Raw genomic sequence first — 15,533 nt, 5'->3', positions numbered from 1 at the left:
TGAAATTGGCTCGTATGCTACCAAGTCCAGGCGCTAATGGATGACGACGGGACAAAGAGGATCACTTTTAAAAAACTCTTTCTGAGGGCTCATCATGTTGTCAGAAGCTTGCACATTGTGGATGTAAGAAAGGTTGTCACGGTTGTTTTTATGAAGAAAATCAAGTCTCTCGTGCCCTGCGTCTTGTGCATGTGGTGGTAACTGGGAATTTACAACTTTTTTTTGCCAAATAGTGGTAATTTTTAAAAGGTTTAGTACTTAAGTGATTTTATTTTGATTAAATCAATCTATCCAAAGCTCTACATCGAACATATGGAGTGAGGACTCATCTTTGACATTTACGCCATATTGGTTTTTTTTTACCGGAAGTGTTAACTTTGTATTTAAATATTAATTACAGAATATGATAAGTGGTTTAGAGGATAAATTAAAGCCTAAAGTTGATGACCACCACAAAAAAAAACCACTTTCTTCACATTTTGAAAAAAAAAAAAATATCAAAATAAAAAAATGACATATTTATGTCCTCCATTTTGAATATTACCGGAAGAAAGGATTTTTAAGACATATATCTTATACATTGTATCCCTTGGAAGCATCAAAGAAATGTTACTGTACAATTTAATGATAGTAACAATACGTTAAAACACATTTCAATCCCTCTCCCTAAAAAATAAGCTTATTTTAGTCAATGTCCACCATATTGGATTCTACCGAAAGTAGGGTTTTTAGAGACATTTTATCTATATAATATATCCAAAAGTATTACATAACAGCATGCTGATAGATCCTTTTCACATACTGTGGATTCATTATTATTCGTGGGATACCAATTTCTCGTGGATTTCGTTGGTACAGGCAAACCACGAAATTTGATGTTCAACGAATGACAAATTTTACAAAGGCTTGTTCTAGTATGCAGACTTCGGTAAAACCACGAAATCAAATATCCACGAATATGTAAGTTTCCCTGAATCCACGAAAATTGGTACCCACGAAAATAAATGAATCCACAGTACTAGCCTTCTATATTGGGCCGATTAAAGTATGATGTCCGCCATTTTTTATTTAACCGGCAGTGAGACATTTTTTTCAAATGCCTTCTTATCTGAAATAAAAGAGTAATATTTCAGGAAGGTCTATGCCAATGTTCATGCTTATATCAGGATGTGCACAACTCGTCTGAAATATACTTGTGGCCGCCGGACTAAATGTGATATTCCAATACTAGACATTGTAACAAAAAGTGAGATTTTGAAAATTCTTCGAAAAAATACGATCCACTTATAATACTTAGCCCGGTCACAATACGAACAAAGAAGCTCATACAGGATCTATGGAAAAGTGGATTGAATTGGGATAAACACGTTTCGGAAAACTCTAAGGATTACTGTAGCAAGCGACTTTGAGAAAGCGACACACAACGTATTTCCGAGATATTATTTCTCCGGTAATTCTATTTCGGAATAGTCTGGTAACAGCGCTTCTGTCTTCTGTTCTCCGATCTGACTGATTTCATTTTTTCGAGATCCGGGTCACGGTATCATAAATAAAGATGATAGTTAAGGCAATATGTACTACAACAACTGTTCAGCCAGTACATTAAATATACATATTCGTATTCCAAGGCGAAGTCACTGACAGTACGACGTCGACAATGGACAAGTACAATAAATCGGACGTTATGCTCCCGCGATAGGTTAACCAATAATGGCTAACGTGGAGAATCTCTTAGTATGGCCAGTCAACAATAGTTAATTTTCATTTTTAACCCTCTTCTGAAAAATCTTACGGGTCTAAGGCATCAGTGCTTTTATCAATTTTAAAGGTAATAACTACCTTTGTCCCTGTTATCGTGGCCCTAGTGGAGAATCTTTTAGTTTTGCTAGTCGGCAACAGTTCAATAAACCCCTTTCCCTTTGCTGACTGACTCGTACGGGTCTAGGGCATAAGTGTTAAGGGTCATTTTAGAGTCAATATCAACTTCTACCTCTGGTATAATTGTCGATGTGGAGAATCTCTTAGCTTGGCCAGCCGGCAATAGTTCAGTTCGAATTTGTTGTAAACCGGTATCCCATTTCCCCACTTTTAACCCTCTACTTACTTACTCATACGGGTCTAGGGTATAAGTGCTATAGGTCATTTTAAAGTCAATAAGTACCTCTTCCTCTGGTATTATTGCCTACGGGGACAATATCTTCGTTTGGCCAGCCGGCAATAATTCATTTCGAATTTGTGATATACTTGGGTACCCCCTCCTTATCCTTTCCTGACTAACTCGTACGGGTCTAGGGCATAAGTGCTATCGGCCATTTTAGAGGCAGTACCAACCTCTACCTCTGGTATAATGGTCGATGTTGAGAATCTTTTAGTTTGGCCAGCCGGCAATAGTTCAGTTCGAATTCGTTGTAAACCGGAATACCATATCCCCCCTTTTAACCCTCTACTGACAAACTCGTACGGGTCTAGGGTACAAGTGCTTGGAGCCATTTTTAAGGCAATAAGTACCTCTTCCTCTGGTATCATTGCCCACGTGGAGAATCTCTTCGTTTGGCCAGCCGGCAATAGTTCATTTTCGAATTTGTGATATACCAGGCTACCCCCTTATCCTTTTCTGACTAACTCGTACGGGTCTAGGGCATAAGTGCTATGGGTCATTTTAGAGGCAATACTAACCTCTACCTCTGGTATAATGGCCGATGTGGAGAATCTCTTAGTTTGGCCAGCCGGCAATAGTTCAGTTCGAATTCGTTGTATCCGGGATACCATATCCTCCCTTTGAACCCTTTACTGACAAACTCGTACGGGTCTAGGGTATAAGTGCTATGGGCCATTTTAAAGGCAATAAGTACCTCTTCCTCTGGTATCATTGCCCACGTGGAGAATCTCTTCGTTTGGCCAGCCGGCAATAGTTCAGTTCGAATTCGTTGTATCCGGGATACCATATCCCCCTTTGAACCCTCTACTGACAAACTCGTACGGGTCTAGGGCATAAGTGCTATGGGCCACTTTATAGGCCATACCAACCTCTACCTCTGGTATGATGGTCGATGTGGAGAATCTCTTAGTTTGGCCAGCCGGCAATAGTTCAGTTCGAATTCGTTGTATCCGGGATACCATATCCTCCCTTTGAACCCTCTACTGTCAAACTCGTACGGGTCTAGGGTATAAGTGCTATGAGCCATTTTAAAGGCAATAAGTACCTCTTCCTCTGGTATCATTGCCCACGTGGAGAATCTCTTCGTTTGGCCAGCCGGCAATAGTTCATTTTCGAATTTGTGATATACCAGGGTACCGCCCTTATCCTTTTCTGACTAACTCGTACGGGTCTAGGGCATAAGTGCTATGGGCCATTTTAGAGGCAATACCAACCTCTACCTCTGGTATAATGGCCGATGTGGAGAATCTCTTAGTTTGGCCAGCCGGCAATAGTTCATTTTCGAATTCGTTGTATCCGGGATACCATATCCTCCCTTTGAACCCTCTACTTACAAACTCGTACGGGTCTAGGGTATAAGTGCTATGGGCCATTTTGAAGGCAATAAGTACCTCTTCCTCTGGTATCATTATCCACGTGGGGAATCTCTTCGTTTGGCCAGCCGGCAATAGTTCATTTTCGAATTTGTGATATACCAGGGTAGCCCCCTTATCCTTTTCTGACTAACTCGTACGGGTCTAGGGCATAATTGCTATGGGCCATTTTAGAGGCAATACCAACCTCTACCTCTGGTATAATGGCCGATGTGGAGAATCTCTTAGTTTGGCCAGCCGGCAATAGTTCAGTTCGAATTCGTTGTATCCGGGATACCATATCCCCCCTTTTAACCCTCTACTGACAAACTCGTATGGGTCTAGGGTATAAGTGCTATGGGCCATTTTAAAGGCAATAATTACCTCTTCCTCTGGTATCATTGCCCACGTGGAGAATCTCTTCGTTTGGCCAGCCGGCAATAGTTCATTTTCGAATTTGTGATATACCAGGATAGCCCCCTTATCCTTTTCTGACTATCTCGTACGGGTCTAGGGCATACGTGCTATGAGCCATTTTATAGGCAATACTAACCTCTACCTCTAGTATGATGGTTGATGTGGAGAATCTCTTAGTTTGGCCAGCCGGCAATAGTTCAGTTCGAATTCGTTGTAAACCGGAATACCATATCCCCCCTTTTAACCCTCTACTGACAAACTCGTACGGGTCTAGGGTACAAGTGCTCAGAGCCATTTTAAAGGCAATAAGTACTTCTTCCTGTGGTATCATTGCCTACGTGGAGAATCTCTTCGTTTGGTCAGCCGGCAATAGTTCATTTTCGAATTTGTGATATACCAGGGAACCCCCCTAATCCTTTCAAGACTAACTCGTACGGGTCTAGGGCATAAGTGTTATGGGCCACTTTATAGGCCATACCAACCTCTACCTCTGGTATGATGGTCGATGTGGAGAATCTCTTAGTTTGGCCAGCCGGTAATAGTTCAGTTCGAATTCGTTGTATCCGGGATACCATATCCTCCCTTTGAACCCTCTACTGTCAAACTCGTACGGGTCTAGGGTATAAGTGCTATGAGCCATTTTAAAGGCAATAAGTACCTCTTCCTCTGGTATCATTGCCCACGTGGAGAATCTCTTCGTTTGGCCAGCCGGCAATAGTTCATTTTCGAATTTGTGATATACCAGGGTACCGCCCTTATCCTTTTCTGACTAACTCGTACGGGTCTAGGGCATAAGTGCTATGGGCCATTTTAGAGGCAATACCAACCTCTACCTCTGGTATAATGGCCGATGTGGAGAATCTCTTAGTTTGGCCAGCCGGCAATAGTTCATTTTCGAATTCGTTGTATCCGGGATACCATATCCCCCCTTTGAACCCTCTACTTACAAACTCGTACGGGTCTAGGGTATAAGTGCTATGGGCCATTTTGAAGGCAATAAGTACCTCTTCCTCTGGTATCATTATCCACGTGGGGAATCTCTTCGTTTGGCCAGCCGGCAATAGTTCATTTTCGAATTTGTGATATACCAGGGTAGCCCCCTTATCCTTTTCTGACTAACTCGTACGGGTCTAGGGCATAATTGCTATGGGTCATTTTAGAGGCAATACCAACCTCTACCTCTGGTATAATGGCCGATGTGGAGAATCTCTTAGTTTGGCCAGCCGGCAATAGTTCAGTTCGAATTCGTTGTATCCGGGATACCATATCCCCCCTTTTAACCCTCTACTGACAAACTCGTATGGGTCTAGGGTATAAGTGCTATGGGCCATTTTAAAGGCAATAATTACCTCTTCCTCTGGTATCATTGCCCACGTGGAGAATCTCTTCGTTTGGCCAGCCGGCAATAGTTCATTTTCGAATTTGTGATATACCAGGATAGCCCCCTTATCCTTTTCTGACTAACTCGTACGGGTCTAGGGCATACGTGCTATGAGCCATTTTATAGGCAATACTAACCTCTACCTCTAGTATGATGGTTGATGTGGAGAATCTCTTAGTTTGGCCAGCCGGCAATAGTTCAGTTCGAATTCGTTGTAAACCGGAATACCATATCCCCCCTTTTAACCCTCTACTGACAAACTCGTACGGGTCTAGGGTACAAGTGCTCAGAGCCATTTTAAAGGCAATAATTACTTCTTCCTGTGGTATCATTGCCTACGTGGAGAATCTCTTCGTTTGGTCAGCCGGCAATAGTTCATTTTCGAATTTGTGATATACCAGGGAACCCCCTTATCCTTTCAAGACTAACTCGTACGGGTCTAGGGCATAAGTGTTATGGGCCACTTTATAGGCCATACCAACCTCTACCTCTGGTATGATGGTCGATGTGGAGAATCTCTTAGTTTGGCCAGCCGGCAATAGTTTAGTTCGAATTCGTTGTAAACCGGAATACCATATCCCTCCTTTTAACCTTCCACTGACAAACTCGTACGGGTCTAGGGTACAAGTGCTATGGGCCATTTTAAAGGCAATAAGTACCTCTTCCTCTGGTATCATTGCCCACGTGGAGAATCTCTTTGTTTGGCCAGCCGGCAATAGTTCATTTTCGAATTTGTGATATACCAGGGTACCCCCCTTATCCTTTCCTGACTAACTCGTACGGGTCTAGGGCATAAGTGATATCGACCATTTTAGAGGCAATACCAACCTCTACCTCTGGTATGATGGTTGATGTGGAGAATCTCTTAGTTTGGCCAGCCGGCAATAGTTCAGTTCGAATTCGTTGTAAACCGGAATACCATATCCCCCCTTTTAACCCTCTACTGACAAACTCGTACGGGTCTAGGGTACACGTGCTCTGGGCCATTTTAAAGGCAATAAGTACTTCTTCCTCTGGTATCATTGCCCACGTGGAGAATCTCTTCGTTTGGCCAGCCGCCAATAGTTCATTTTCGAATTTGTGATATACCAGGGTACCCCCCTTATCCTTTCAAGACTAACTCGTACGGGTCTAGGGCATAAGTGCTATGGGCCATTTTATAGGCCATACCAACCTTTACCTCTGGTATAATGGTCGATGTGGTGAATCTCTTATTTTGGCCAGTCGACAATAGTTCAGTTCGAATTCGTTGTAAACCGGAATACCATATCCCCCCTTTTAACCCTCTACTGACAAACTCGTATGGGTCTAGGGTATAAGTGCTATGGGCCATTTTAAAGGCAATAAGAACCTCTTCCTCTGGTATCATTGCCCACGTGGAGAGACTCTTCGTTTGGCCAGCCGGTAATAATTCATTTTAGAATTTGTGATAAACCAGGGTACCCCCTTATCCTTTCCTGACTAACTCATACGGGTCTAGGGCATACGTGCTATGGGCCATTTTAGAGGCAATACCAACCTCTACCTCTGGTATAATGGTTGATGTGGAGAATTTCTTAGTTTGGCCAGCCGGCAATAGTTCAGTTCGAATTCGTTGTAAACCGGAATACCATATCCCCCCTTTTAACCCTCTACTGACAAACTCGTACGGGTCTAGGGTACAAGTGCTCAGAGCCATTTGAAAGGCAATAAGTACCTCTGCCTGTGGTATCATTGCCTACGTGGAGAATCTCTTCGTTTGGTCAGCCGGCAATAGTTCATTTTCGAATTTGTGATATACCAGGGAACCCCCCTAATCCTTTCAAGACTAACTCGTACGGGTCTAGGGCATAAGTGCTATGGGCCACTTTATAGGCCATACCAACCTCTACCTCTGGTATGATGGTCGATGTGGAGAATCTCTTAGTTTGGCCAGTCGGCAATAGTTCAGTTCGAATTCGTTGTAAACCGGAATACCATATCCCCCTTTTAACCTTCCACTGACAAACTCGTACGGGTCTAGGGTACAAGTGCTATGGGCCATTTCAAAGGCAATAAGTACCTCTTCCTCTGGTATCATTGCCCACATGGAGAATCTCTTTGTTTGGCCAGCCGGCAATAGTTCATTTTCGAATTTGTGATATACCAGGGTACCCCCCTTATCCTTTCAAGACTAACTCGTACGGGTCTAGGGCATAAGTGCTCTGGGCCATTTTATAGGCCATACCAACCTTTACCTCTGGTATGATGGTCGATGTGGTGAATCTCTTATTTTGGCCAGCCGACAATAGTTCAGTTCGAATTCGTTGTAAACCGGAATACCATATCCCCCCTTTTAACCCTCTACTGACAAAGTCGTATGGGTCTAGGGTATAAGTGCTATGGGCCATTTGAAAGGCAATAAGAACCTCTTCCTCTGGTATCATTGCCCACGTGGATAATCTCTTCGTTTGGCCAGCCGGCAATAGTTCATTTTAGAATTTGTGATAAACCAGGGTACCACCTTATCCTTTCCTGACTAACTCATACGGGTCTAGGGCATAAGTGCTATAGGCCATTTTAGAGGCAATACCAACCTCTACCTCTGGTATAATGGTCGATGTGGAGAATCTCTTAGTTTGGCCAGCCGGCAATAGTTCAGTTCGAATTCGTTGTATCCGGGATACCATATCCCCCCTTTGAACCCTCTACTGACAAACTCGTACGGGTCTAGGGTATAAGTGCTATGGGCCATTTGAAAGGCGATAAAAACCTCTTCCTCTGGTATCATTGCCCACGTGGAGAATCTCTTCGTTTGGCCAGCCGACAATAGTTCATTTTCGAATTTGTGATATACCAGGGTACCCCCCTTATCCTTTTCTGACTAACTCGTACGGGTCTAGGGCATAAGTGCTATGGGCCATTTTAGAGGCAATACCAACCTCTACCACTGGTATAATGGTCAATGTGGAGAGTGTCTTACTTTGGCCAGCCGGCAATAGTTCAATTCGAATTCGTTGTAAACCGGAATACCATATCCCTCCTTTGAACCCTCTACTGACAAACTCGTACGGGTCTAGGGTATAAGTACTATGGGCCATTTTAAAGGCAATAAGGACCTCTTCCTCTGGTATCATTGCCCACGTGGAGAATCTCTTTGTTTGGCCAGCCGGCAATAGTTCATTTTCGAATTTGTGATATACCAGGGTACCCCCTTATCCTTTTCTGACTAACTGGTACGGGTCTAGGGCATAAGTGCTATGGGCCATTTTAGAGGCAATACCAACCTCTACCTCTGGTATAATGGCCGATGTGGAGAATCTCTTAGTTTGGCCAGCCGGCAATAGTTCAGTTCGAATTCGTTGTATCCGGGATACTATATCCCCCCTTTGAACCCTCTACTGACAAACTCGTACGGGTCTAGGGTATAAGTGCTATGGGCCATTTTGAAGGCAATAAGTACCTCTTCCTCTGGTAGCATTATCCACGTGGGGAATCTCTTCGTTTGGCCAGCCGGCAATAGTTCATTTTCGAATTTGTGATATACCAGGGTAGCCCCCTTATCCTTTTCTGACTAACTCGTACGGGTCTAGGGCATAATTGCTATGGGTCATTTTAGAGGCAATACCAACCTCTACCTCTGGTATAATGGCCGATGTGGAGAATCTCTTAGTTTGGCCAGCCGGCAATAGTTCAGTTCGAATTCGTTGTATCCGGGATACCATATCCCCCCTTTTAACCCTCTACTGACAAACTCGTATGGGTCTAGGGTATAAGTGCTATGGGCCATTTTAAAGGCAATAATTACCTCTTCCTCTGGTATCATTGCCCACGTGGAGAATCTCTTCGTTTGGCCAGCCGGCAATAGTTCATTTTCGAATTTGTGATATACCAGGATAGCCCCCTTATCCTTTTCTGACTAACTCGTACGGGTCTAGGGCATACGTGCTATGAGCCATTTTATAGGCAATACTAACCTCTACCTCTAGTATGATGGTTGATGTGGAGAATCTCTTAGTTTGGCCAGCCGGCAATAGTTCAGTTCGAATTCGTTGTAAACCGGAATACCATATCCCCCCTTTTAACCCTCTACTGACAAACTCGTACGGGTCTAGGGTACAAGTGCTCAGAGCCATTTTAAAGGCAATAAGTACTTCTTCCTGTGGTATCATTGCCTACGTGGAGAATCTCTTCGTTTGGTCAGCCGGCAATAGTTCATTTTCGAATTTGTGATATACCAGGGAACCCCCCTAATCCTTTCAAGACTAACTCGTACGGGTCTAGGGCATAAGTGTTATGGGCCACTTTATAGGCCATACCAACCTCTACCTCTGGTATGATGGTCGATGTGGAGAATCTCTTAGTTTGGCCAGCCGGCAATAGTTCAGTTCGAATTCGTTGTATCCGGGATACCATATCCCCCCTTTTAACCCTCTACTGACAAACTCGTATGGGTCTAGGGTATAAGTGCTATGGGCCATTTTAAAGGCAATAATTACCTCTTCCTCTGGTATCATTGCCCACGTGGAGAATCTCTTCGTTTGGCCAGCCGGCAATAGTTCATTTTCGAATTTGTGATATACCAGGATAGCCCCCTTATCCTTTTCTGACTAACTCGTACGGGTCTAGGGCATACGTGCTATGAGCCATTTTATAGGCAATACTAACCTCTACCTCTAGTATGATGGTTGATGTGGAGAATCTCTTAGTTTGGCCAGCCGGCAATAGTTCAGTTCGAATTCGTTGTAAACCGGAATACCATATCCCCCCTTTTAACCCTCTACTGACAAACTCGTACGGGTCTAGGGTACAAGTGCTCAGAGCCATTTTAAAGGCAATAAGTACTTCTTCCTGTGGTATCATTGCCTACGTGGAGAATCTCTTCGTTTGGTCAGCCGGCAATAGTTCATTTTCGAATTTGTGATATACCAGGGAACCCCCCTAATCCTTTCAAGACTAACTCGTACGGGTCTAGGGCATAAGTGTTATGGGCCACTTTATAGGCCATACCAACCTCTACCTCTGGTATGATGGTCGATGTGGAGAATCTCTTAGTTTGGCCAGCCGGCAATAGTTTACTTCGAATTCGTTGTAAACCGGAATACCATATCCCTCCTTTTAACCTTCCACTGACAAACTCGTACGGGTCTAGGGTACAAGTGCTATGGGCCATTTTAAAGGCAATAAGTACCTCTTCCTCTGGTATCATTGCCCACGTGGAGAATCTCTTTGTTTGGCCAGCCGGCAATAGTTCATTTTCGAATTTGTGATATACCAGGGTACCCCCCTTATCCTTTCCTGACTAACTCGTACGGGTCTAGGGCATAAGTGATATCGACCATTTTAGAGGCAATACCAACCTCTACCTCTGGTATGATGGTTGATGTGGAGAATCTCTTAGTTTGGCCAGCCGGCAATAGTTCAGTTCGAATTCGTTGTAAACCGGAATACCATATCCCCCCTTTTAACCCTCTACTGACAAACTCGTACGGGTCTAGGGTACACGTGCTCTGGGCCATTTTAAAGGCAATAAGTACTTCTTCCTCTGGTATCATTGCCCACGTGGATAATCTCTTCGTTTGGCCAGCCGGCAATAGTTCATTTTCGAATTTGTGATATACCAGGGTACCCCCCTTATCCTTTCAAGACTAACTCGTACGGGTCTAGGGCATAAGTGCTATGGGCCATTTTATAGGCCATACCAACCTTTACCTCTGGTATGATGGTCGATGTGGTGAATCTCTTATTTTGGCCAGCCGACAATAGTTCAGTTCGAATTCGTTGTAAACCGGAATACCATATCCCCCCTTTTAACCCTCTACTGACAAACTCGTATGGGTCTAGGGTATAAGTGCTATGGGCCATTTTAAAGGCAATAAGAACCTCTTCCTCTGGTATCATTGCCCACGTGGAGAGACTCTTCGTTTGGCCAGCCGGTAATAATTCATTTTAGAATTTGTGATAAACCAGGGTACCCCCTTATCCTTTCCTGACTAACTCATACGGGTCTAGGGCATACGTGCTATGGGCCATTTTAGAGGCAATACCAACCTCTACCTCTGGTATAATGGTTGATGTGGAGAATTTCTTAGTTTGGCCAGCCGGCAATAGTTCAGTTCGAATTCGTTGTAAACCGGAATACCATATCCCCCCTTTTAACCCTCTACTGACAAACTCGTACGGGTCTAGGGTACAAGTGCTCAGAGCCATTTGAAAGGCAATAAGTACCTCTGCCTGTGGTATCATTGCCTACGTGGAGAATCTCTTCGTTTGGTCAGCCGGCAATAGTTCATTTTCGAATTTGTGATATACCAGGGAACCCCCCTAATCCTTTCAAGACTAACTCGTACGGGTCTAGGGCATAAGTGCTATGGGCCACTTTATAGGCCATACCAACCTCTACCTCTGGTATGATGGTCGATGTGGAGAATCTCTTAGTTTGGCCAGTCGGCAATAGTTCAGTTCGAATTCGTTGTAAACCGGAATACCATATCCCCCTTTTAACCTTCCACTGACAAACTCGTACGGGTCTAGGGTACAAGTGCTATGGGCCATTTTAAAGGCAATAAGTACGTCTTCCTCTGGTATCATTGCCCACATGGAGAATCTCTTTGTTTGGCCAGCCGGCAATAGTTCATTTTCGAATTTGTGATATACCAGGGTACCCCCCTTATCCTTTCAAGACTAACTCGTACGGGTCTAGGGCATAAGTGCTCTGGGCCATTTTATAGGCCATTCCAACCTTTACCTCTGGTATGATGGTCGATGTGGTGAATCTCTTATTTTGGCCAGCCGACAATAGTTCAGTTCGAATTCGTTGTAAACCGGAATACCATATCCCCCCTTTTAACCCTCTACTGACAAAGTCGTATGGGTCTAGGGTATAAGTGCTATGGGCCATTTGAAAGGCAATAAGAACCTCTTCCTCTGGTATCATTGCCCACGTGGATAATCTCTTCGTTTGGCCAGCCGGCAATAGTTCATTTTAGAATTTGTGATATACCAGGGTACCACCTTATCCTTTCCTGACTAACTCATACGGGTCTAGGGCATAAGTGCTATGGGCCATTTTAGAGGCAATACCAACCTCTACCTCTGGTATAATGGTCGATGTGGAGAATCTCTTAGTTTGGCCAGCCGGCAATAGTTCAGTTCGAATTCGTTGTATCCGGGATACCATATCCCCCCTTTGAACCCTCTACTGACAAACTCGTACGGGTCTAGGGTATAAGTGCTATGAGCCATTTGAAAGGCGATAAAAACCTCTTCCTCTGGTATCATTGCCCACGTGGAGAATCTCTTCGTTTGGCCAGCCGACAATAGTTCATTTTCGAATTTGTGATATACCAGGGTACCCCCCTTATCCTTTTCTGACTAACTCGTACGGGTCTAGGGCATAAGTGCTATGGGCCATTTTAGAGGCAATACCAACCTCTACCACTGGTATAATGGTCAATGTGGAGAGTGTCTTACTTTGGCCAGCCGGCAATAGTTCAATTCGAATTCGTTGTAAACCGGAATACCATATCCCTCCTTTGAACCCTCTACTGACAAACTCGTACGGGTCTCGGGTATAAGTACTATGGGCCATTTTAAAGGCAATAAGGACCTCTTCCTCTGGTATCATTGCCCACGTGGAGAATCTCTTTGTTTGGCCAGCCGGCAATAGTTCATTTTCGAATTTGTGATATACCAGGGTACCCCCCTTATCCTTTTCTGACTAACTGGTACGGGTCTAGGGCATAAGTGCTATGGGCCATTTTAGAGGCAATACCAACCTCTACCTCTGGTATAATGGCCGATGTGGAGAATCTCTTAGTTTGGCCAGCCGGCAATAGTTCAGTTCGAATTCGTTGTATCCGGGATACTATATCCCCCCTTTGAACCCTCTACTGACAAACTCGTACGGGTCTAGGGTATAAGTACTCTGGGCCATTTTAAAGGCAACAAGGACCTCTTCCTCTGGTATCATTGCCCACGTGGAGAATCTCTTCGTTTGGCCAGCCGGCAATAGTTCATTTTCGAATTTGTGATATACCAGGGTACCCCCTTAACCTTTTCTGACTAACTCGTACGGGTCTAGGGCATAAGTGCTATGAGCCATTTTAGAGGCAATACCAACCTCTACCTCTGGTATAATGGTCGATGTGGAGAATCTCTTAGTTTGGCCAGCCGGCAATAGTTCAGTTCGAATTCGTTGTATCCGGGATATCATATCCCCCCTTTGAACCCTCTACTGACAAACTCGTACGGGTCTAGGGTATAAGTGCTTTAGGCCATTTTAAAGGCAATAAATACCTCTTCCTCTGGTATCATTGCCCACGTGGAGAATCTCTTCGTTTGGCCAGCCGGCAATAGTTCATTTTCGAATTTGTGATATACCAGGGTACCCCCTTATCCTTTTCTGACTAACTCGTACGGGTCTAGGGCATAATTGCTATGGGCCATTTTAGAGGCAATACCAACCTCTACCTCTGGTATAATGGTCGATGTGGAGAATCTCTTAGTTTGGCCAGCCGGCAATAGTTCAGTTCGAATTCGTTGTATCCGGGATACCATATCCCCCCTTTGAACCCTCTACTGACAAACTCGTACGGGTCTAGGGTATAAGTGCTATAGGCCATTTTAAAGGCAATAAGTACCTCTTCCTCTGGTAGCATTGCCCACGTGGAGAATCTCTTCGTTTGGCCAGCCGGCAATAGTTCATTTTCGAATTTGTGATATACCAGGGTAGCCCCCTTATCCTTTTCTGACTTACTCGTACGGGTCTAGGGCATAAGTGCTATGGGCCATTTTAGAGGCAATACCAACCTCTACCTCTGGTATAATGGCCGATGTGGAGAATCTCTTAGTTTGGCCAGCCGGCAATAGTTCATTTTCGAATTCGTTGTATCCGGGATACCATATCCCCCCTTTGAACCCTCTACTGACAAACTCGTACGTGTCTAGGGTATAAGTGCTATGGGCCATTTTGAAGGCAATAAGTACCTCTTCCTCTGGTAGCATTGCCCACGTGGAGAATCTCTTCGTTTGGCCAGCCGGCAATAGTTCATTTTCGAATTTGTGATATACCAGGGTACCCCCCTTATCCTTTTCTGACTAACTCGTACGGGTCTAGGGCATAAGTGCTATTGGCCATTTTAGAGGCAATACCAACCTCTACCTCTGGTATAATGGCCGATGTGGATAATCTCTTAGTTTGGCCAGCCGGCAATAGTTCAGTTCGAATTCGTTGCATCCGAGTTACCATATCCCCCCTTTGAACCCTCTACTGACAAACTCGTACGGGTCTAGGGTACAAGTGCTATAGGCCATTTTAAAGGCAATAAGTACCTCTTTCTCTGGTATCATTGCCCACGTGGAGAATCTCTTCGTTTGGCCAGCCGGCAATAGTTCATTTTCGAATTTGTGATATACCAGGGTACCCCCCTTATCCTTTTCTGACTAACTCGTACGGGTCTAGGGCATAAGTGCTATGGGCCATTTTAGAGGCAATACCAACCTCTATCTCTGGTATAATGGTCGATGTGGAGAATCTCTTAGTTTGGCCAGCCGGCAATAGTTCAGTTCGAATTTGTTGTATCCGGGATACCATATCCCCCCCTTTGAACCCTCTACTGACAAACTCGTACGGGTCTAGGGTATAAGTGCTATGAGCCATTTTAAAGGCAATAATTACCTCTTCCTCTGGTATCATTGTCCACGTGGAGAATCTCTTCGTTTGGCCAGCCGGCAATAGTTCATTTTCGAATTTGTGATATACCAGGGTAGCCCCCTTATCCTTTTCTGACTAACTCGTACGGGTCAAGGGCATAAGTGCTATGGGCCATTTTAGAGGCAATACCAACTTTACCTCTGGTATAATGGCCGATGTGGAGAATCTCTTAGTTTGGCCAGCCGGCAATAGTTCAGTTCGAATTCGTTGTATCCGGGATACCATATCCCCCCCTTTGAACCCTCTACTGACAAACTCGTACGGGTCTAGGGTACAAGTGCTATAGGCCATTTTAAAGGCAATAAGTACCTCTTTCTCTGGTATCATTGCCCACGTGGAGAATCTCTTCGTTTGGCCAGCCGGCAAAAGTTCATTTTGGAATTTGTGATATACCAGGGTACCCCCCTTATCCTTTTCTGACTAATTCTTACGGGTCTAGGGCATAAGTGCTCTGAGCCATTTTATAGACAATACCAACCTCTACCTCTGGTATGATGGTCGATGTGGAGAATCTCTTAGTTTGGCCAGCCGGCAATAGTTCAGTTCGAATTC

Source organism: Mytilus edulis, chromosome 3 (assembly GCF_963676685.1).
Source record: "Mytilus edulis chromosome 3, xbMytEdul2.2, whole genome shotgun sequence".
Lineage (NCBI taxonomy): Eukaryota > Metazoa > Mollusca > Bivalvia > Mytilida > Mytilidae > Mytilus > Mytilus edulis.
The sequence above is the reverse complement of the archived record's forward strand: the minus strand, read 5'-3'. Positions refer to the sequence as shown.